The 24,591-nt window shown below is 37.6% G+C and overlaps 1 long non-coding RNA gene across 1 annotated transcript in view; it reads right to left on the bottom strand.

The window, feature by feature from the left end:
• LOC131921197 (uncharacterized) overlaps positions 1 to 24,591 on the bottom strand; it is a 108,194-nt gene that overhangs the window by 78,476 nt on the left and 5,127 nt on the right. Inside the window, exon 2 of the long non-coding RNA XR_009381890.1 lies at positions 23,975 to 24,189. This is a non-coding gene — a long non-coding RNA (uncharacterized LOC131921197). The remainder of the gene's footprint in view (positions 1 to 23,974; positions 24,190 to 24,591) is intronic.

A 24,591-nucleotide genomic window follows, 5' to 3' on the forward strand; every position in this document is an offset into this window, starting at 1 on the left:
AGGGAAAAAAGTTAAGCACTAACAACTCATTTACAAGTGAATTCTCTCTCACTCTTTTTCTTTTTCACTTCACATTAGAGTAGTAATAATATTTGTTCCTTCTTCATACTATGAAGAACAAGGATTTTTCACATCAGACCCACATACCAACACCACACAACATCTAGAAAGAAAGAGAAGGTTAAGTACAAAAAATATTGCAAACAATCCATGTTGAGTTCTTGTGCCATGCAGTTTCTTCTGAACCTGTTGCTGTGGTCATGAAAATCAGGCACTGAATCTGATTGTCCCTAGCACACATCCCTTCAATGATATAATCCAAGAGTGATTCTTCCATGCCAGTTCTGAGAGCTGACTTGTAACTTCAGTAAAGGAAGAGTATTGCATTTTCTTATAAAAGATTAATTTGGATTGGGGGCTAGGGAGATGGCTGAGTCAGTAAACTGCTTGCCATGCAAACATGAGGACCGAAGGTTGGTTACCAGAACCTATAGATCTAGTGGTATACATTTGTAATCCCAGTGTTTGTAAAGTGGAGACAAGTGGATACCTTTGGCTCACTGGCCATAATCCCAGTCTACTTGGTAGCCCCATGCCAGTAAGAGACTCTTGTCTAAACAAAGGTGGATGGTAACTGAATAACTGCACCTAACATTGACTTCTGTCCTCTACATGCATGCATGCCCACATATGTACGTGCATCCGCAATACACTTGAATACACACACACACAAGAAGAAAGAAAGAAAGAAAGAAAGAAAGAAAGAAAGAAAGAAAGAAGGAAGGAAGGAAGGAAGGAAGGAAGGAAGGAAGGAAGGAAGGAAGAAAGAAAGAAAGAAAGAAAGGAAGAGAGAAAGAGAGAAAGAAGAAAGAAGGAAAGAAGAAAGTTAGTTGGGTTGGAAGAATCCTTTATCTACAAAAGCAAAAGTGCAGAAAATGTCTCTAAACTCCAATCTTCTAAATCAACCAAGAGTTTATTGTCACACTGCCAGCCTGAAGTACACTTGCTAATCAATCAGAACTGCACAGAAGGGATTTCTTTAAAAGGAAATAACATGTAATGTCTTTATCTAAAGGTCTGGAAGGTTTAAGGGTATTGTAGCTGCTTAGAGAGAAGAGAAGATTCAAATGCATGTGAGCTCTCAGAAGTAGATTAACAGACCTGTAGCCCTCCCTCTTGAAAGCATGGGGGTATCTTCATATCCAGAAAGAACATGGCCCGCTCAGTTAATTTAGGTGTAGGAGTGGGGATAAATTCAAAAATCATAACATGAAACTCACAAGGAATTAGTAAAATAATGTTTACAGTTTGCAGTCCTCACAGTAAGGCAGGTCTGCCCTATCTTCAGCATCAGCCCTGCTCTACTTTGTGGGAAAAAGTCCTGCTGTCAGGAAGACTGCCCTCTAGTTGAAGATGGAATCATCTTCATAGTTTGGTTCTAGTCAGAGGATTTGGGGGCTAAGACTTTCTCTAAGAACTGTACCAAGCTGACCTGCCAACTACCATATCAAATGGAACTTGTCCCCCATGTTATACTAAGATACACCATGCCTTCTTTTGTCTTTTATTTATTTGACTTCTGGTGTTTAAAATTTAATTAACTAGTTTCTTTTTTGGACAAATAATAATTATCAAAATGTAGGGGGCACAATGTGATGTTTATTGTTTGGGTTTTGGTTTTGCTGAGATAAGGTCTCACTATGAAGTCCATGCTGTCCTTTAATGCACTATGTAGAGGAAGATGGCCTTGAACTCAAAGCACTCCTTTTTGACACATCCTCCAATAACTGGGAACAATGTAAGCTTTTCATGTATGCTTACATTGTAGAATGACTGTATAAAGCTAATTAACATAACTACTGCCTTATTACATTTTTATGGTTAGGAATTTTGTTTGTTTCCATTCTATTGTGAAGTCAACTTTCCGAAAGTTTTAATTCAACCAGAGTACTCTCAAATTGGATGCATCAGAGAGTTAAATGGGTTGGCAACATAAGTCAGTCATCCCAATAATGGAAAATGGTTGTAATAATTTTGTATCTTTACCTGACAAATTCTTACATTTTTTAAATTATTCAGAATTCAGGCAAAATAAGAATTTCATTTGGAAACCCATCATGCAAACTTTGGAACACAGTTTAAAAACTGAGAAAAAAAAGGAAGGAGAACTTGAGTCTAAACAATTGATAAAAAAAAAAAACCTAGGGATGTAGTTTTAGGCTTAGTTTAAATAAGACCAGTACTGAACAGTTGCAAATTTAAGAATCTATGGTGAATCTATTGTCTCAGGTAGCTGATTTTACATTTAGAAAAATTCCTTTTAACTGGTAACACATGGGTAGATTCTAGGAATGAAGCTGAAAAGTTATTATTACTGTAGAATTTTGGACTTGTCAGAGAACCCTGTAGCTATTTATAGTATTGCTCATACGCTGAGGGCTGTTTACATCTGGCGTGAGCCTCAGCACGTTCAGCTCTCACATCGAGGATTCCAGACTTCTAGGCAGCAGGGATCTTTATGGGCAGTCAGTGCAGCTTGACCTTGACCTTCATGAACACCTGTGCTGGAGAGAAAGAATCTTCAAGGCTTGTGAACAAAGGGAGTCTTTTATTGCAGAGTATTCGCTTTATTGGACTTTTTGTCCAAGCCAGTAACACTAAGACTTTAAATTGTAGAAATCGGAAAGGACTGGAGCAGACTCAACATAGAGGGTGAATTTGTTATTGCCACACAGAGGTAAGCAATGTTAGGTCACCTGCTCTCAATTCTACATTTCTATCACGTGGATTTTAATTACCTCTAGGGCCTAGAGAAATGACTGTGACTTCTCTACAGGTTCCTAATCAAGATGCTAGAACAGACAGCCTAAAAAACACTCATTATCCTCAGGCCTTAACATCCTTTTAGAATTCAGTGACCAGAAAGAGGGCTTTCAAACACAGGAGGGCAGTAGCTTTTTGAAATTACTTAATTAGAAAATGGATGCTTGCATTATTAAGAAAATACATAATCTGTTTGAAGTGAGGCAGAGAAATAACTATGATATTGTTGTAGGAACAAAACTTAAGACAGTTTAAAAGACTTTATTTCCAGGAATCAGGTGTATGTAAATTAAGAACAGGACTTACAGAAGGTTGTGATTAAATAAAGGTTCACTGGTCAAAGTGGAAGAACACTTGCTCAAGGAAATGTTCACATTATAGAGAACAGGCAAGAGAGACGCACCGTACTATAACTCAAACACCTGTATACACAGACGTCAAAAGGGGGTTACGAGATTAAGACTTCTGGGTCTCTCACAGTCCAATTTAGAATTCAGAGATAGAAGGAAAAAGAGTTGTGAGTCATTGCAAGTTCTGCCCCTCCACATCCAAACACTGTTTTCTCCTTCAAGTTGCTTTTATTCTTTTTTTATATTATTTAAACTTCTTGAGATAATAATATAATTACATCATTTCTCCCACTTCCCTTTCCTCCCTTCAACCCCTCTGCTATATCTCAGTACTAACCCTTTGCTTGGCCTCCTTTTTTTAAATTTTTGGTGTGTGTGTGTGTGTGTGTGTGTGTGTGTGTGTGTGTGTTCCTAAATATATAAATACAACTGTTCAGTATGTATGTGTATAATATCTATATTATAAGTGCACATGAATTTTCTTTCTTTTTTTTTTTTTTGAGACAGCGTTTCTCTGTGTAGCTTTGGAGCCTGCCCTAGAACTTGCTCTGTAAACCAGGCTGGCCTTGAACTCAGAGATTCAGCTGTCTCTGCCTCCCAAGTGCTGGGGTTAAAGGCATATGCCACCACCACCCTGCAGCACATGGATTCTTTTTCTCTACTGAACTTTCATAGCCCTAAGGTGAAAGTCCTCCCCAGTCTGAATCTAGCCATGCTTTCTAATTCATCTTCAGGTTCCTAGAGTAAATACTATTTATCTGGAAATCAGTCACTGCTAGGCATGCTGTATGTGGAATACACAGTTAATAAGATGTATCCAGTCTCCTATACCATAGATTTCCTTTCTTGACAGGTTGAAAAATAGAATTTTAATTTAAATGTTAACGGTATTAAAAGAAATATGCCTTTGTCCTGAAATCATATAACAAAGGCACTTAACAACAGAGGTATCAGTCTCAAGGAATTACGTTCTGAGAGGAGATATTATTATAAGTGTTGACTTAAAGATGATTCCACATTAGCTAGGAAGATAGGTAGAAATTCTGAAGGCAGAGAAAGTCAGATAACTCTAACAGCAATGAAAAAAACAAGTGAGATTCTCTAAGTCTCAGTGCTCATGAGATTGTGAACTAAACTTACTATTCTGGAACTGGAGGCTGAAGACTCCTTAAGAATTGCCAAGTCAGAACTCAAATGACCAAATGGAGGCTGACCATAGGAAACCATGCCAGATAAATAGGCAGAGACCAGTCGTGAGGCCACAGGAATTTTGGACTCAAAGAAATCAGTGCATGCAGTGGTTCCAAGCAGGTTGTGAGGACTCTTGTGTGGAAGCAAGGGAAGAGGCTGAAATCTTTGACAAGACCAACGTCTGCAGGTGCCAAGAAGCATGCTATAGATTTTGGTCTTCAGAGAGCATGGTGGGAAATCATAGAAGGTTTCTAGTGCAGTGGAGGTGAAAATCATACTCAGATACTTTTAACGACGGGTATGTTCAAACAGTGAACAAAGCCTGGACCGATGATCAATGTTTATTCCCTTTTTGTACCTTCCCCTTTTCTATATGAAACTGTAAAACCCTACCTACCCTTAATTATGCAGCTCCAATGCTGCCTCCTTTGTAAACATAAACATCAACTTCCCAATGGTTCTAAAAGACCATCTTGTGCCCAAGGATTTAATAACTCTTACTGCTGCTAATCAGTTTATGAAGCATTTTTCTTCATGCTGTGGATAGTTTTACCTGTATTCTGCTTTAGATTACAAGCATTTTTTTTCATCCTCAATCTTTCTGTGGACCTTTAATCATATCACATCACATCTATGTGTGATTGCACTTCTAATATGTACAATAGTGACTTATGCATAGCAGATGGTATGTTTTTAACTGTAGCCATCTAGCACAGAAAGATCTTTAATGCATAATCTGGAAGAAGAGCTGAGATACTTAGGGAGATCCAGATGGAAAGTTCAGCTGAGAACCAGAAAGGGTTTCGACAAGCATTGTCTCATTACTCTCTCATTATTGGACTGCCAGTGTCACTTGATGTACACATTATGACACAGTTCCTTGTTCTTCATGGTGCTTCAATTAGTAATTTGTTTCTCTGATTAAGAAATAAATTCATGCTTTAAAAGATGCCACTGCCAGTTAATAAACATTATCTTTATGGATGATGGATATGATTAATATGCCTATTAAGATATAAATAATTTATTTGTAAAATGTAAAATACTAATTATTAGGAAAGATTAAGGAACATGGTTATGCTTAGATGAGCAGCATCAAACTATGTAACTGCTGAAGATCTTAGTCGATGATAGAAGAGAGGTAACATTTTCATATTAGTACACAGTTCATTTGCACCATGCACCTGCTGCATATATATATATATATATATATATATACATAAAATACATTGTTCATTGGATAATTCCATATTTTTCTGTACAAACATAATAAGTCTACTTATTTAAAAATGACAAAATTTATAGCTTGCAAAGTTTCTGTATTGAATCATACTATCCAGTGACAGAGAAGGAATGATTATTATATGTTAAAAACAAACAAACAATAAAAAGAAACAAAACAAAACACATTCACCTCTCAAGCCACTTGTCCAAAGTACCTGTTTAGACACTGGTCTTTTTCTCCAAATTATTTTCTTTGAAGCAAATACATTTTCAAATTACCAAGTAAAGTACAACATTCCTCTAGGTTTGTTGATGTGTTTCCAATCCTGTGGGTGTTTCCCAGGCAACAGAATTTTAGGAGGACTAAACATAGTCTATGAAAAACAGATGGAAACTGAAATGTTGATCAAGTGAACAGTGAAAGTAGAAACCAGAAAAATGGCAGCATTTACACAGATGCTTATAACCCGGTGATACTGTCAGAGGTGAATATATCATTCCTTATCATGCACAGCTAGGGATGACCTGTGAGGTTTTGGATGATATAACTGGTATAGTAATACCCACATCCCAAAGTCCACAACCTAAATCCTAAAAGTGTGAGTGTGTTAAGTTTTCATCAAAATTAGAAGTAAAATTCCCAATGGACTGGTTTTTAGAACAAAGCTACCCTATACCATCTAGGTGATTTCAATAAGAAAAGGGTCCCTAAATATAGATCACAAAGATAGAGAAGATGGGAAGATTTTTGACAATACAAGAACAGTAGGAGAGAAGTGCCCCTATTTGGGCTTTGATGATGCAGAGGGATTATTAGTATACAAACAACTGCTTTTGGGTGGTCATATGCATGATTAGCAGGACAAGGAAACATATTTTCCAAACACACACACACACACACACACACACACACACACACACACACACACACGACACTAAAAATTCATGCAATGGCAGCATGGGGTTATCCAAGATAAATTTGGATATGTCTGTGGTAAACAGAAAATCAGAGACGTCTGGTAAGTGGATTTTGAGTCACCAGGGCAGATAAAAGTCAGAGCAGGGGTCAAAAGTATAATATTGGATATGAGTTACCTGGGCAGCACAAATCCAATTTGTGTCTTGAGAGAGTTGACTGCTGTAACAAATGAACCTTCAAAAATTTTTACTAGTTTTTAAAAATGAGATTTTATTTCTTCTTCACATAGTAGTTCAGATGAGAAAAATCAATGACCCAAGCTCATCCATATTATGGTCCACTTTGATTAGCTTTGTTTCCTCTCTAGTTAGAGAACAAAGAGACTAGGGCAATCTTATTAAAGAGTTTATCTGGGGCTGAAAGACTGTTAAGGCCAGAAATAGTGGAAGACTCCTGCAAAACATTGTCTTCCTGACATAACAAGGCTGATTTGAATTTTAGATATGCCCGTCAGGCTGGTTGTGTTCCCATGGATGGCCCTGCACCCATGCACATACTGGCAGCAGAGGCTAGACTTAGTGGGTTTAACAGTTGAGGAAACTGGAAGTAAAAGGTGTGGGGAGAATTGAAGGGAAGAATCAAAACACCTCCTATCCATGCACGAAATTCTTTTGAATTTTTTTTTTTTTTTGTTTTTGTTTTTGTTTTTCGAGACAGGGTTTCTCTGTGTAGCTTTGCGCCTTTCCTGGAACTCACTTTGTAGACCAGGCTGGCCTCGAACTCACAGAGATCCGCCTGCCTCTGCCTCTCGAGTGCTGGGACTAAAGGCGTGCGCCACCACCGCCCGGCTCTTTTGAAATTTTTTAAAAACCTTTTTATTGATTCTTGGTGAATTTCACGTCATGCACCCCAAGCCCCCTCATTTCCTCTTTCCTCCATATCTGTCCTCTTCCCCTGCTACCCAACCCCAACCCCCAAAAGGAAGCAAACAAACAAAAATCTCACTTTGGAAGCTGTGGTGTGTCACGGTGTGTCCCAGTGTGTCACCCTTTTGACCAAAGAGCATTACTTCCAAATGTTCATTGTAACGAGCCATTGGTCTAGTTTGAGACCTCTGGCTTCGGCTACACTATCGACATTGGATCCTCACTGGGATTCCTCTTGGATATCCTGTTGTTGTCCCGTGTCATGGAGATCCTCCAGCTTTAGTTCCTCATGCCTGAAATTCTTAGGAACCCCTTGGAAATAAAAAACATACATGTTTTTCTTTATTGATTAAACTAGTGATTTTAATATTTTGTTATCATATTAAAAATCAAGGAAATAAATAAAACATTTGACTATACTTATGATGCAAGTCCTATATAATGATGGAATATCATTTTTTTATAATTGGAAAGATGATAGGAAGGTAGAATTGAAGAATGGAGAGAAGATAAAATAAAAAAGGGAGGAAAAGAATTTATTCTAATCCCATCAGTCATTAATAGTCACCATTAACACTAGTCCGTACATCTTTAAATAGTTCATGTATATACACATGGCTATATTTTAAATAAAAAGAGTATATCTTACTGTTTTCTAATCTGATTTTATTTTTGTAGCTGCATTTGTCTTCATTATGCAGAATCATAGATGAGGGCCAATTGGACATTTAGATGTTTTCTCCTCTTCCTTTTTGTATAGTCTCAATTAATTTCTTAGAATTTATTCTTACAGAAAACAATGAGTGAATCAATATTTAAGTAAAATGTTAGAGTCTTTGTTGGCTAAAATTGTAGTTTTAGTGTTTTTTATTGTTCTCTTTATTCATGAGATTTATACTATAATTTCATCGTTCCCCCTTCTGTGTCCTCCTTCCAAAATTTTGCATAGACCCTTCTTGCTCTAATACAAATTCATGGGCTCTTTTTTAAAAATCAATTTCTGTTACATGCATACATTTATATGTATATACATACATATTCCTAAATATAACCAGCTCAGTCTGTATAACACTACCTGTGTGTATGTTTTCAGGGATGACCATTTGGTATTGAATAACTAGTTGTTATGCTTTTCCCTGGCTATTTCTCCTGCTCTCACAATTCCTTAGTTTCCCAGTTCTTTATGTGGGGTTGAGGCCTTGTGGTCTTCCCTCCATTCATGTTAGCATGTCTATTGCTGTTGTCCTTGTTCAGCTCATGTTTGGTAAGACCTTAAGGGTATAGCTTTTGACATTCCTAGGAGACACAGTATCACAGAAAACTCCCTTATCCTCTGGCTCTTTCAGTCTTTCTGTCCACTCTTCCACAATGAGCAATGAGCCTTAGATGTGGGAGTGTTTTATAGACATATCCATTGGGATTGGGATCCACAACTCTGCATTTTGATTGCTTGTGGATTCTCTAATTGTCTCTGTTGCAAAGAGAAGTTTTCTTGATGGAGTGAGGACTACACTCATCTGTTGGTACAAGAACAAATATTTGGAATTTAGTTAGGGATTGTGCTTGTGTAGTAACATGGTGGTTGTAGGTTCTCCTCCAGGATCCATGATTTCATTAGCCCTGGATAGTTAGTTGGTTAGGATTTCCTCTTGTTAAGATGTTCTGAAGTCTAATTAGAGAGCTGTGTAGACAATAAATTTACAAACTAAGTTAATCCCTACAATACAACTCCAGCACTTAAGGCTCAAGGACCACTGTAGAAGAGGGAGCAGAAAGAGTATAAGTCAGAGGAGCAGGGAGCTTGTGTGAGATTGCTATTTGCATTTACATATTTAGGAAAATATATAATAACATAAATTAAATACAAAAATAGTGTGTGTGTGTGTGTGTGTGTGTGTGTGTGTGTGTGTGTAACAATTAATGAAAATGAGACCATGTGGTATGATTGAGCATCTTTTGTGTATATGCCCTAGATTGGTATACCTGTATCTTGAAGTAGATTGAGTCCCAGTTTTCTGAGAAATTGCCATATTGATTTCCAAAGTGGCTGTACAATTTTGCACTCCCACCAGCAGTGAAGAACTGTTCCCCTTATTCCACATCCTTTCCAACATAGGCTGTCATCAGTGGTTTTGATCTTAGCCATTCTGATAGGTGTAAGATAGAATTTCAGAGTCATTTTATTTGCAACATCCCTGATAGCTAAGGATGTTTAACAATTCTTCAGTGCATTTCAGCCATTTGAGATTCTTTTGTTGCGAATTCTTTATTTAGATCTGTACCCCATTTTAAAATTGAATTATTTGGTTTTTTGATGTCTAGTTTCTTGGGTTCTTTATATATTTTGGAGATCAGCCCTCTGTGAGATATGGGGTGCTCAATCATACCACAAAGACACATGCTCAACTATGTTCATAGCAGTGTTTGTAATAGCCAGAGCATAAAAACAATGAAATCAATGAAATGTAAATCAATGAAAGAATGGATAAAAAAATATGGTACATTTACACAATAGAGTATTATTCATCTGCTAAAAACAATGACATCGGCAAATTTGAAGGCAAATGGATGGAATTAGAAAAAAAACATCTTAACTGAGGTAACCCAGACCCAGAAAGACAAACATGGTATGAACTCTCTCATAAATACATATTAGGTGTAAAGTAAAGGATAACCATGCTACAATCCACGGCCCTAGAGAGGCTAGGTAACAAGGAAGGCCCAAAGAGGGACACATGGATTACTTGTGGGATGAAGAAATAAAAGAAATATCCTGGGTAAATTAGGTTCGAGTGGGAATGAGAACATGAGTGATCAGGTTGGGGGTGAGATAGAGAGGGAGAGCAATGAAAGAGATGTCTTGATCAGAGGACATTTTGGGGTCAAGTAGAAACCTGGTGGGAGGGAAACTCCCACAAATCTGTAAGGACGACCTCAGCTAAGACTCCTAGCAATAGCGGATAGATAACCTGAACTGGCCTTGTCCTATAATCAGATAATCTAATTGTCATCAGAGAGCCTTCATCCAGTAACCTTCATCCAGTAAGCAGATGCAGAGATCCACAGCCAAGCACTGGGCCTTGCTCTGGGAATCCTGTTGAAGAGAAGGGAAAAAGAATTTAAGAGCCAGTGGGGTCAAGATCATCATGAGGGAACCCACAGAAACAACTAACCTGGGCTTATAGGAGCTCACCTACACTGGACCACTAAGGAGCCCTCATGGGACCAATCTAGGACAGCTACATATGTGTGACAGTTGAATAGCTTAATCTACTTGTGGAACTCCAAGGTATTCACCAATCTGATTACAGTAGATGGCCAATTCAGGCACCCTCTTCACTATGGCTAAAATTCTTAGCTGGGGTCATCCTTGTGGATAATCCACAAAAAGCATAGGCTTTAAGTTCTCCTTAAACATAAGCATAGGATCTAGCGATCTTCAGGTAATTAGATAATGGAACCGAAAACAGGAAGAGACATTCCCCAGTCTTTTCTTTCCTAGCCTGTCAGTACACAGTAAAATGTCTGGATAATTATTTCAGTGAGAGTGGGAAGGAGAGTCAAGGTCACCGTAATGAGCTCATTCTCTGTTGACCTTTCATTAGAGTTTAAATGTAAATATAAATCTGAAAAACAAACCTCAGAAAAATCCTCACCTCTGGGGAAATATGTGCCCAAGGGGCTGCATTCAATTTAACACCACAGAGAAGTTTGTGAGAATGAAAGACACAGGAGGGTACAGACCCTGTGCCCTCACATGTGTTTGCCTTCTCTTCTTCTCTCTACTGCTGCCTGGTTGAGCTAAGGAGGAAGGACTCATCAGTGCTCTGCCTATCACGGACAATTTCTCAAGTCCTAAAGAAAAATAAAATGTGTTAAACATGCAAAATTTTGAAAAAGTAAGTGAAAGGAAATGTTATTTATTTTCAGGACCAAAATGTATTATATTTTACTCATATTTTTCATTGGATCTATTAAGAAGTTCAATATGAACATACTGGTATTCTTAGGAAAATGCAAGTTGTAGTATCTTTGCTTGAAGATATATAAAAATTAACATATATATATATATATATATATATATATATATATATATCAATTATATGCATATATAGAAACAGTATTGAGTTACTAGGCCATATAACATGCAGGACAATTATGGGTAATCCTATGAAAACCACTAGGAAAAAAATTACTGTAATGATACTGTAGATAAAAACCTTCCAAGAACCAAATTAAATATCATCAATGAAATCCTCCAATGAAGGAAATGGAGACTAGCGTCAGCTGACTGGTATTATGGAAGAGTTCTTCATGTAAACACAGAACAGGAATCCAGAGAAAGCATAGATGCCCAATATGTCACAAACCCCCAAAACTCTCTCACTTCAAAACTCTCTTTGCTCCCTCCTCTCTCTCATTATTCCTTTCATTCTCTATATTAACAATTTCTTTGTCTCACTCTGTGTCCTTTTCTCCTAAGACAATCCTCAGCCTCTATGAGGATCTGAAGGCAGTTAATGGTTTCTGGAGGAGTAGTATATACAGTGACAAGTTGTCTATGCACTGAGAAATAACCTCTTGCTTATGTTCCTATTAAAAAAAAAAAACCTAAGAAACTAATTGGTCCACAAAAAATGAGCATAAAAGTGCAAGGGGGACCAATTGTTAGGAGAAGAGGATCAGCAGTGATGGAAAGGAAATAAGAGTGTAAAGGGGTATCAATACGATAAAATACACCATACACATATAAACTGTCAAAATGAAACCCATTATCATGTAAAATAAATATATGCCAATTAAAAAACTTAATAAGAAATGTTTCAACTACATCTCATTAGATGACAAATAAAACATGAAATTATTTAGTTCTGCTGTAGTTCAGTTGCTAGATAAAGAACGGCATACATTTATATCAAGAAAGTGTAATCCTTAAGTATATGTTTGTGTAGGTCTGTGATTGTGTGTATGATGGTTATTTTAAATTACACTTACAGGTTGCTTAGCATGACAATCAATTTGTTTAAAGTAGGATATTAGTGTCACAAATGTAAGTGGTATATATCGAACTGAGTTTTCAGCTTTTGTTCCGGTATAGAGAGGTAGTGAGGCCTACTGGATGGTAGTTACCCACTGGATGACTTGGTTACTTAAGATGTTTATTTAACATATAGTTTTTAGAGAGTAAAGATCAAAATCAAGGAAGCTTCTGGAGCTCAAGACTCTGTCTAGATTTTCTGGATACATGAAATTTCAGTGATTGGCATCACAATCAGCATTGAGGGTAGACATGAGAAAGCACCAATGATCTAGGAAACCAAAGAAATTTAAGATTGCTTTTTTATAGCAACCATCTTTAATCCCCTCAAGGGTGGTACTCTGTGGTGGTTAGTGTCAACTGTCAACTGGACAAAATCCAGAATTAGTTTGTCATGCCTGTGAGGCATTATCATAAATGGATGAATTGAGTTGAGAAGATCTAGCTTCAAATTGGGTGACATCATTCTCTGGGGTTGAAATCCTGAACCAAATAAAAAGACGAAAGTGAGTGAGCATTATTCTTTTTCATTACTCTCTGCTTTCTGAATGGGGATATGATGTGGCCAACTGCTTCAGGATTCACTTGCCTTGACTTCCCTTCATGGCAGACTGGGTCCTTGAATTGTTAGCTGAAATTAAACCGTCCTTTGAGTTGTTTCTGTCAAGGTATTTTGTCACAGTAAAAGCAATAGAAACTAAGGCATACTCCAAGGCCATAAAAGCTCCATCACCTCCTGACTCCACCATATTTGATACCCAACTTTCACGACATGAACAGTTTGGGGAAACACTCAAATGCAAATATTAGCAGTATCTCATAAATTCATTGTGTGGTTAAGTAATTCAAGTATCTAAAGCACTGGATAAATTATCTGGAATATATTGAGGAATGTTTAAATAGGGATTTATATTATTACTACTACTGAAATTGCCTCTAGGGGAAACATGGGAAATATGAAAATATGGGACCCTAGAAGCTTGAAGCATCCTGGTACCAGTCAATGTCAACATAAAGGAAAGTTCCTGTGAGCACCTAACCCCCACCCCATTTTTAGTGGTGGGGATGATTTCAGGTGAAGGTAAAAAGAGCAAACCCCATCTCTCTATCTTATATATTCATAGAAAGAGGAAAATTTAAAAATAAGCTTATATTTAAATAAAAAAGCTAAATGTGGAATCTGTTCCAATAATCATATTTCAAAACCACACAATTTCGTGCAGCAAAGCCTACAAACACACCATTTGTGCTTGAGAACTGCCCCCACTCTACATGAATAGCTTTGCTTAAGAAAGTTGGTAGACACGACAAGTGCAGAATGCAGAGACATAGACTTACTAGCTATTGCAAAAGAATAAAACTTTAAAAGAAACTGTAATGGCAAGGTGGAAATCGTGTTCTCTTTTTCATCAGCAGCATCTGGAGAAGGACACTTTTCCTTCCCAGAAAGACATACCCGTTTGCGGTACAAAATTTGGACCTCTATTCCATGATTATTGTTTTAATTACATAAAACATTTCTAGAGAGATGACCACAGGCAAAGAACTATGTTTGGCTTCAGACTTACTTGGTGAGTCTAGTCTTCTCTCCCCTCACCTCTCTCCCCCTTCCCTCCCCATTCTGCTTTTTTCTTCCTTTTCTTCCGGAGCTCCCACACTCCCTACTCTTTTACCTCTTCTCTTTCCCCCACTTTTACCCCCTTCCCTTTCTTCGCATGTCTTCCCCTCTCCTGTTTTCTCCATCTCCTTTTCCCCCTTTTCATTTTCTCATCTCTCTTCCTCCCAGGCTTTTAGACCATGGCTTGGCATTATTTTTTAGGGATAGAATTGTTACTTTTCTCTTCTGCCTTTGTTTCTTTGTCTATAATTTGAGACCAAGAATCAAGGCTAGGAAAGTATAAGAATTCAATGAGATGATCTATATTAATAGACACAGGAAAGATTTGGCATGTAGCTACTAAACTCAAGATAGTAGAAAAGGTGATTGTCAAAGAGAAATTGCACCAGAGAGAGTTATGCAGACAAATGAGAAGCTACCCAAGTCTACCACAACCAGGAGAGACTGAACTTATTAATACTGCTGTAAAGGAAGGCAAGAGTATCTTAAGCACTGGAGTGAAATAGCAAACAAGAACTGGGGAACATTAGAGGGTTGTGATCAAAGTGATTTGCAAACTGGCACATATTAAACTTAATCTCTTACCCTTACACAGATAGTGGCCGAAAAAGGAGCTATCTCTTTTGATGATTTCACTTTACATAGATGTCCATGATTTTTGACAAAGACATCCCATATAAAATTGGCAAAGGCTGGGAGGAGATTTATGTCTCAAAAGGTTATAGAAGGAATTTGCAGAAGACAAATTATCTTAAAGTAAATGGTTTATGAAAATGGAGAAACAATTGACTACAAAAGAAAGACGTCAACCTAATGTTTAACTCAGCTGAGAGGGGCATGGAGGCTACCTTGATCATGCATACATGATGAAGAAAAAATCAACTCAAAGACTGCAAAGATAGCTCAGCTGGTGACTGCCCTTGCTGCATAGATATGCTAATGCTAAGCTGAGTGTTCTGTAACAGACCCTGTCTCCAAGGAATAAGGGAAGAGTGATAGAGCAAGTCAACTCGCATCTACCTCAGGTGTCTGTCCACACACATAGGTGTGCATACACACCACACATATTGCCAGCCTCCTCAAAAGTAACCTCAAATGCTCACAAGGTATCATCAGCACTATGTCCATTTAACATCACTAATTTTAGTGAAATGCACACACAATGGCACAGGACCCTAAAGAGGCTATGGTGAGCATTTGGGGAATGTTAATTACAGAGATTGAAAACCTTTTCAAAAAGCTCGCAATCTTATTCTTTCAAATTTCTAAATTTAGAGGGTTAACATCAGAGTGAACCTAAGAGGATATATTATGAGAACTGAGAGCTAATGCATAGCTCATTAGTGCTAATACCTAGGTTAAAATGCTTCCACATTTATAGATCATTTTTCTCAATATGGGCCTGTGTATAAATGTGAAATTACGATACCTTCACTGTTAACCCCATTCTGTACACTCTTCAGCACCCTGACAACAGCATCATAGTAACCATTCATTGCTATAAAAAAGATTGACAAGACTTGACTCTGAAAACATTTTGTCTTTAGATTGTGAAGTTCTTTTCCTTGAAGCACGGTGAAACTGAAGTTTATTCCAGCTATGAGTAGGGAAGCTTATCCATCTTCAAAATGTAGATTAACTGAAATATGTAGATGACTTAGATGTGGTACAAAAATCAGACAGGAAAATGCAAATTCCCTGGCAATTAGGTATGTAAGTCAAAGGAAGTATACATATGACCTAGATTCACACTAGAAATTTCTACTAAATGTATACTTTCAAGTTTAGGAATCTAGTATTTCACTCATGTTTAAAGATGGTTGCATTTTTTCTATTTCACTCATATTCATATTAATTATTATTCAAATTCACTGAACAGCAAACAAGGGAAAACACTTTGTATTATGAGTGAGACAATCAGATTTCATTCTCTAGGTGTATGAACTTCGACAGAGCTCTGAGTGTTTGGACTTCAATTTCTTGCCTGTCAGATAAAGATGCTGGCATCTACTCTCTGCCTTTATCACACTAGTCCTTCTGAGGAGAATTGATTGATATGATTTTACACTGGAAATAGTTTTCTTTACTGAGTATGTGAACATGTACTCATCATCCCTAGTGTTCCGGGGGCTGAGACAGGAAAATCTTTACTTTCAAGACAGCCTGGGCAAGTCTCTGTTTCAAACACAGATAGGTACATAGTAAATGCAAACATATAACTTTCAAAACTATGAAAATGTATTGTTTGGGTCATCTATTAATTGATGCTATGTGAAACAAACTTTGATTACAGGAATCTTTTGTCTTTGCTTTGCTATGAAACTATATCCTACGTGAGAGATTTCTTCAAATAGCTATAGATACTATCCAAGAGAATAATTTTTAGAAGCAATCATGGAATGATTTATGAAGTTATATGTGTGGCCATTAGGGTGGGTAACTTCTAGTTCATTTTCTCTTCTATTCTCAGGGCCATGTTCACTGCCAGAACTGAGTCAGAATTCAATAAAAACATGTCAAATGATGATGGAATGAACAAACAAAATAATAAGGGAATGTAGCCATAATGTCCATGTTTCCTTCTGAGAATTTTGACCCTCTGTTCCTTTGTTAGTATGTCTCAACATTGTTGTGCAGGATTTTTTACTGTAATTTTGCATCATCCTTATTGCTCCAGACATTTACTCTCTTTCTGCCATTCTCTTATCTCTTTTTGTCCTGTGCTTTTCTGTTTCATCTTTTGGGTTGTAATGTAAACATTAGAAATGCTGATCCAATCGCCTCTAAAAATAAAAATAAAAGAACATCCTTTGAATCCAGGTATATCATCTTAAGGTCTACGCTAAAACCAAGCCTCAAAGTTCACTCTCAATAAACATAGATGTTCTTGAGGGCATTAGCCCAGATGAAAGTGTGCAGGAAGAAAAGAAGTGTTGCTATGAAAAAGAGTATGAGCTGGCCCACAACTGCACCTTATTCTGCCCTTTCTCTGAAATGGCTGTTTACTGCAGATTCAGCAAGAAAACACAGCAACTCTAATAAGACCTAATAAAATTTTCATCAAACACAGAATACTTGGTTTTGATACATTCTAGTTGAAAATGTCACAAGCAAGGCAGCTGAAACTCCAACATTTTCACATCACAGGAAAAAGAATCCAGGAAACACAACCAACTGATAGTTTATATTTTTTTTTTTACAAAATAAACACATGTACAATACACTTAACAATAAATGAAAATTATTGTTTTGCAACAAAACAGTATATTTATAGAAGAAATTATTTATGTTGGCTTTAATGGCAGGAAGCCCCATAAGTTGTTTTCTTACAATGATTTGTTCCATTCCAACAATTCTGTTAGTGTTTAGAAATCATTGTAAGTTGATCCAGCCTCCAATAATATCCTTTCTATGATTATTGATCTTGGTCAGAGGTCACTCTACAGAGGTAACTTTCTAATGAAGAGGAAAAGGAAGAAGTTCTCCATAGGTAAAAAGGGGCACCTGGTGGGGTAAAGGAGATTAAGGTAAGCATAAGCATTTGGGAAGCTAGGAGGTGAGTTGTGAAGGTTACAGCAACAGCATTCTGTGATTTCTTGTCAAATACACATTCTCTAGGTATCATCCTTGTCTCTCAGCATCACTTTGCTGTTTATGTCTATGACTGTTAAAAAAAAAAAAACGTTGGGCCTAAAGGAGAAAGTTTATGTGAACATTAGACCACTAATATTTTTATATTCATTATGCAACCACGTATACAAATAAAAATCAGAATCCAAGATAGCAAATTGCAGAAGAGTGAAAAATGTATCCTGGGGAGTGAAAAATTATGTGCAAGCAATTAAGCTTTTTGCAGCTGCTATTTGATTTTTCAGCAAATGTCTTCTGACACCTCTAATCCCCATGGATAAGCCCAAATCTGTGTAAATGTGTTATTTTTACAACACTCTTTTTTTAAAAAAAATGTAAGTACAGCTAAGAGTGGTACTACAAAGTTCATGAAGATTTGTTAAGTAGTGATCAGGAGTTAAAGGAGATGCTCAGATGTATCAAAATGAAGTTTTATAGAACTAGACAGAAGTTTCTAATAATAGTCCAAATTTCTAATTACTTTATAAAATAAAATTAAGTGAATGATTGTATAATTTATAAATTATACACCTCCATAATTGAGAAGTTGAGTAGTCTATATGATGTTGGTAAGACTGGAGCCCATACTTCTTGAACATGACCTTGGGCATATGCCTGAGCTTATCTACATCTCAGATACCTAAACTATGAAACAGGAATTATCAATATTTACATCTTGTGGGTTCCTAAAGGCAAGTCTAGTAAATAGCATCACCTTCCATGAGTTCTCAACCAACTGAGATATAAAACAATGAGTAAGCAGAGAACCTAAATGCCAGCAATACTCAGTGAAGACAGGCATTCTGAGGTGATTGTTTAGCAGACTTGTTTCTACCTGTCCTTCTAGCCTGGATCTCAGAATGAGGTGGGCACAAGGACTGAACCTGTAGAAAGGTGCCATTAACATATATTGCTTCATTTCTTGATTTATAAAGAGTAAGGACTTCAAAAACCAAAGCCTCTTCTGGGGAATTTTGAGAGACACCACGTTACAGTACATAAATCAGAGGAGCAAATAATGATTAGGTCACTCACTCCACTAGCATAGGAAAGAACAAGATCAAGAAAGAGAAAAGGTTCATGAGATCAACTCCTCCACAAGGTTCCCTGTCTCACACCCTTGGCCAAGTGGGACTAGCCTCTGGGATTATGAGCATAAAGGCTGCAGTAGGTGCATGTAGAAGGTTCCTGCCCTCAAGAAATCAGTCCTCCATTCTAATCACTTTGCTGTGGGTATTGTCCCCAACTGCAAGACAGTAGTTAGAATTTTGCCCCCAGATGCTCTGTAATAGATCAGAACAGAGCGTTAATCAAATCCCCTCCCACTTAAAATCATGTCAAAACTGTATATTCCAAAAACAATGAGAATGAATGAAGATATTAGTGTGAAATAAATTGCATGAAGAATTGAATTGGGGAGTAGAATCACATATACCTTCACTAATAATAAAATCCCAACTGCACACTCAGGAGAGCAGGCCCTGCACCACACCTGGGCAACACTGTAGAGCTGGTCCTGGTGGTATTGGTACAGGTGAGCTGACCCTGGGGGCATGAAAGCAAGAGAACTGTTCTCATCCTTTGCTCCTTGCTATATAGAGTAAACTAGCTGGGGCAAAGCAGGAGAACTCACGCTGGTGGTGAGGACAGAGGAGAGCTGTCAGGCTGACAAACCCTGCAACTACCCAGACCTAGAACCAGGGCTTTAAGTTGGCCCACCCCAACATCCATCCCACCTATGATCTGCTGGAGCCCATGAAAGGGCAGGTCCTGCAGATCCAAAGCTGCAGGATCTCCATAACACAGGACAAGAACAGGATATCCAAGAGGAGTTCCAGTGAGGGCCCAATATTGATGTTACAACAGAAACCAGAGGCCTTTAATCAGGACAATGATTCTTCCAATGAACACTTACAAATAAAGATGCATGGACTAAAGGGTATACTGAGTGACTCACAGTGTCACACTATCACTTCCATGATGAGATTTTTCTTTTCTTTTCTCTTCTCTTAAATTTTATTTTATTTTCACAGGGAGGTTGCAAAGGCAGAAGGTGGATACAAGGGTCTGAGAGATGAATGGGATTGAGATGCATGATATGAAAAACACAAAGAATAAGTAAATATATAAATTTAAAAAATCCCAGTTGCAACAAGAAACCTCAATTTTATTTTTATTTATTTATTTAGTTAGTTAGTTAGTTAGTTATTTAGTTAGTTAATTAGTAAGTTAGTTTGTTTTTTTTTTTTTTTAAGAGAGGGTTTCTCTGTGTAACAGAGCCTTGGCTGTCCTGGAACTCATTTTGTAAACCAAGCTGGCCTCAAACTCAGACATCTATCTGCCCTCTGCTTATTGAGTGCTGGGATTAAAGGTGTGCACTACCACACCTCGCTTTACTAGAATGTATTAATTATTCAAAATAATGGGTTTCACTGTGACTTTCCAGTCCTGTGTATAATATACTGTGATCATCTTCAGTCCCCTATTTTCATATCCTGTCCCCCTGCCTACTATCCCCTTTCCTCTACTTTCATGAATTATCTTTATTGTGTTCTTTAATTTTTCAAACTAAAATTGTTATATCTATACATACATATAAATATAAAAATACATTCTGTCCACTTCTTTTTGTATTGTGTGTGTGTGTACATATATATGTATATGGCCACTTAACTCCAAACTTAGCTTTAAATATTATCCTTTGATCAAAGCCTCACAGTGAAGCTGTTAAATGCTTGGCTTTGGACTGAATTTCTTGCATTTTCCATTAAAACAAATTTGAAATCGTTCATCTTACAGGTGGGCTCAAGTTGTGCTTTGTTTTATAACAGTGGTTCTCAACCTGTTGGTCAATATCCATTTGGGGACTAATGACCCTTTCACGGGGTTGCCTAAGAAGACACAAGTATTTATATTATAATTCATAACAGTAGCAAAATTACAGTAATGAAGTAGATGTAAATAATTTTATGACTGGGGAGGGGGTGTCACTTCAACATGAGGAACTGTATTAAAGGGTCACAGCACTAGGAAGGTTGAGAAGCCCTGTTTAAGAGAGTAAAATTACTATTCACAGTCCTGCCACCAAAAGCATCTTGTTTCCAGTGAGCTCTGCCCACATTGTGACTAGCAAGATCTCTTAAGTCTTAAGGTTTGTGACTGTTTTTGAATCATGTTTCCATCTAGGAGACTCCGCATACACTGTGGAATAAGATAAGAGTCCAAGGGCATGTCAGGGACACTTCCTTCCTTAAGCAAGGGTCTAGTGTACCCTGTCCCATCTTGTCAGCAGGTACCTGTAACTGAAATAACCTTGTGTTAAGAATTGCACATTGGCCCAAAACTAAAAGTTCAAGTCTATGTATTTCAAGTAGCTTGTGATATAGAGAATGATGCATCCCAGGCACCTTAGAAGCCTCAGTGCTCTGAAAGCATGTTTACTTGTTTTTCACGATTTGGGTCCAGGGGATTTCTACCATTAAATTTCTAATTGGCTTTCAATTGACCTTTTCTGGTCAATGAAGTTTGAAAAACAGAAAGTATCCAGAGACCTATTCAATGTTGGTATCTCTAGAAATTGCCAAATTCTTTCTTTCTTTCTCTTTCTTCCCCCCTCCCTTTCTCTTGCTCTCTCTCTCTCTCTCTCTCTCTCTCTCTCTCTCTCTCTCTCTCTCTCTTTCTCTCTCTCTCTCTACGCACCCTTGAGAAAAACCATTCCCAGTTAAGATAAGAACACCTACTCGGAGGAGTTTAAGACAGTAAAACCACACAGGATACCAGTGAATACTAAGTTTTAATCTCTTTATACCAAAATAAAAATTTTGATACTTTTCTTTCCAAGATTCTGTGTAACCAAAGGTTTTTCTCTGTCCAACCTCATCCTGCAGCCATTTCCAAATAATCACTCAGAGGTTTATATTAATTATAAATGCTTAGCTGGTACCTTAGGCTTATTACTATCTAGCTCTTATACTTAAATTAACCCATAATTCTTTTTTATGTTTCGCCACATGGTTGGTGGCTTGTTCCCTCATTTTTTTTTTTTTTTGGTTTTTTCGAGACAGGGTTTCTCTGTGTAGCTTTGCACCTTTCCTGGGACTCACTTGGTAGCCCAGGCTGGCCTCGAACTCACAGAGATCTGCCTGCCTCTGCCTCCCAAGTGCTGGGATTAAAGGCGTGCGCCACGACCGCCCGGCAATTGTTCCCTCATTTTTATGTGTCTTGTTTCCTAGACAGCTGGCTGGTATCTGCCTGATTCCACTGCTCTCTTCTCTTCCTTTGTTTGGTTGTTTCACTATACTTCCTGCCTGGCTACCAGTCAATCAGCTTTATTATTAACAATGAGAACAACACACATTCACAGCATACAGAGGACATCCCACATCTATTCTCTTTCTAATTTACAAATTGAGTAACATTCTTATCTATTGCTTAGAAAACATAAAAATATATGTTAACTCATTAACATGGATTTTGAAGGAAAATGCAATTTAAGTTTTCATGATTAGGAAAAATTGACACACACACACACACACACACACACACACACACACACACACACTACACCACTAAGAAAAAATATTCTGGCATGGATGAGGGAAGTCGGCTCCAGACTTCATCCCTTATTGAGAAGCTATTGAAGGTTGATGGCTGCTGGGGAGAAAGAATCATTATTCTTTGAGGATGTGGCCATTGGTGGGTTTCCCATGCTGCAGTGGAAGCATATGACTAACACTAATTGGACATAGTGGATTTTCACACACACACACACACACACAAACGAAGAGAGATGAAGCTGTGAAAGAATGTGCTGGAGGGAACATGTGGAAAGTTGAAAGGGGATCCTGAAGGGCGGACGTGATCATGTTTCATTGTATACATGCATGAAATTCTCAATGAATAGAAATGAGTATTTAAATAAGTAAATACTCAAAAGGAGAAAAAGATAGGAAGAAAACAGGAGCACAATTATTGAGGTAGCCAAAAGAAAACACACTAAGCAAAATGTTTCAAAGGCAACATGTAAAACAAAACATGAAGGAATAAGGATGGAACATTTAAGACAAAGAAGATAAAGAGTAGTATTTACCAACTGAGAAAAATCAAGAGAGCACAAAACTTCAAGGACTCTGCCTGAAGCAAGCCCTGCCCTTCCTACTATGGCTTTTTCATGTCACCACTGTAGGTCAACGTCCCACCATAATTTCTGACATGTGTTACAATCCCACTAATTTTTGAATATATAATTACATGAAAATGTAAACATGTTTTTTCTATATTTGATGCTGATATAGATAAAACATGTGAAACAACCATATAAAATTGTATATTGTCATACACAGTCTATAGTTATTACCAGCTTTATTTTCACATTAATATTGATATCACACATAATATTGTAAAAATATAAAGGGAATAAACCTGCTTTATAAAAATAAAAGTATTTAAATTAAAACACTGTAGGTTATAAATGTTCCTCCATTTGATCTTATATAACCATAAAATTTAAAAAACCCTCTAATTCTATTGTAAATGTCTAAAATTAAAGTGCATATTTCTAAAGTTCAATGATGCTAATATGTGTGTGATATATTGTGTACCCTGATAAAGCTTTCCTGAAAGATCAGAGAAGCAGAATAAGCCACTAGATTAGTAGATATAGAGGCCAGACAGTGGTTGCATACACCCTTAATCCTAACATCCTGATCTCTGTGAATTCAAGGCCACACTGGAAACAAAGTCAGGCAGTGGTGGCACACACCCTTAATCCCAGCACTAGAGATCTCATGCCTTTGCTTGGGAAGCACACTTGGCTTTAATCCCAGGAAATGATGGCAGGAAGCAGAAAAGGTAAATAAGGTGTGAAGACTAGGAACTAGAGGCTTTCAGCAGCAGTTCAACTGAAACCCTCAAGGGTAAGGACTCAGAGGCTTTCTTTGAGTGTGGATTTGTCGAAACAGAATGACTGTGGAGTTGGCGTGGTGAGGTTGGCTGTGACTTGCTCTGCTCTCTGATCTTTCAGCTTTCACTCCAATATCTGGCTCCCAGTTTTCTATTATAAGACCTTTTAAGATTCCTGTTATGCCTTGTATATACCGTCTTGCCTTTCTTTAAATGCCACATGTAAATGTAAACATCATGAGCTATGAATGCTGATCTTGTCAATTTGACACACTTGTGAAGAGGGAACCTCTGTTGAAGACTTCTCTCCCTTATCTTAGTTATGTGTGCATCAGTCCTGCATGTTTAGAAGACCTTGTTTCCTTGGTGTCCTCCATCTCCTCTGGTTCTTATACTCTTCCTGCCTCCTCCTCAGTACAGTTGCCTAAGCTGGTGGGAGCAATTCGATGGAGACATCCCATTTAGGGCTGAGTGTTCAAGGTCTTGGCACACTGGCTGTGACTCTCTGTGTTTGTTTCCATTTGTTTCAGGAAGAAGCTTCTCTCATGGTGGCTGGACAAGGCTCTGATCTATAAGTATAGCAGAATATAATATCATGAGGATTTACTTTATTACTGTGTTCTCCAATGTCTTAAGATTATACAAATAACCAAGGGGGGGGAACCCAAAGAAAACAAAAATATTAAAAATTTGATCTTAGTATTTATATTCATTCACTCATTCTTTAAGTAACTCAGTTTGAAAACACTGAGTGCCTATTGTACCATGCCTTGTTTTAGGTGTGCTGGAAAAATACAGAAAACAAGGAACAAACTTTCATCACTCATTATTAAATGAAGTATATTAAAAAATTAGTAAACAAGTCGGGCGGTGGTGGCGCACGCCTTTAATCCCAGCACTCGGGAGGCAGAGCCAGGTGGATCTCTGTGAGTTCGAGGCCAGCCTGGTCTACCAAGCAAGTTCCAGGAAAG

The sequence above is a fragment of the Peromyscus eremicus genome, chromosome 10 (assembly GCF_949786415.1).
Source record: "Peromyscus eremicus chromosome 10, PerEre_H2_v1, whole genome shotgun sequence".
NCBI lineage: Eukaryota > Metazoa > Chordata > Mammalia > Rodentia > Cricetidae > Peromyscus > Peromyscus eremicus.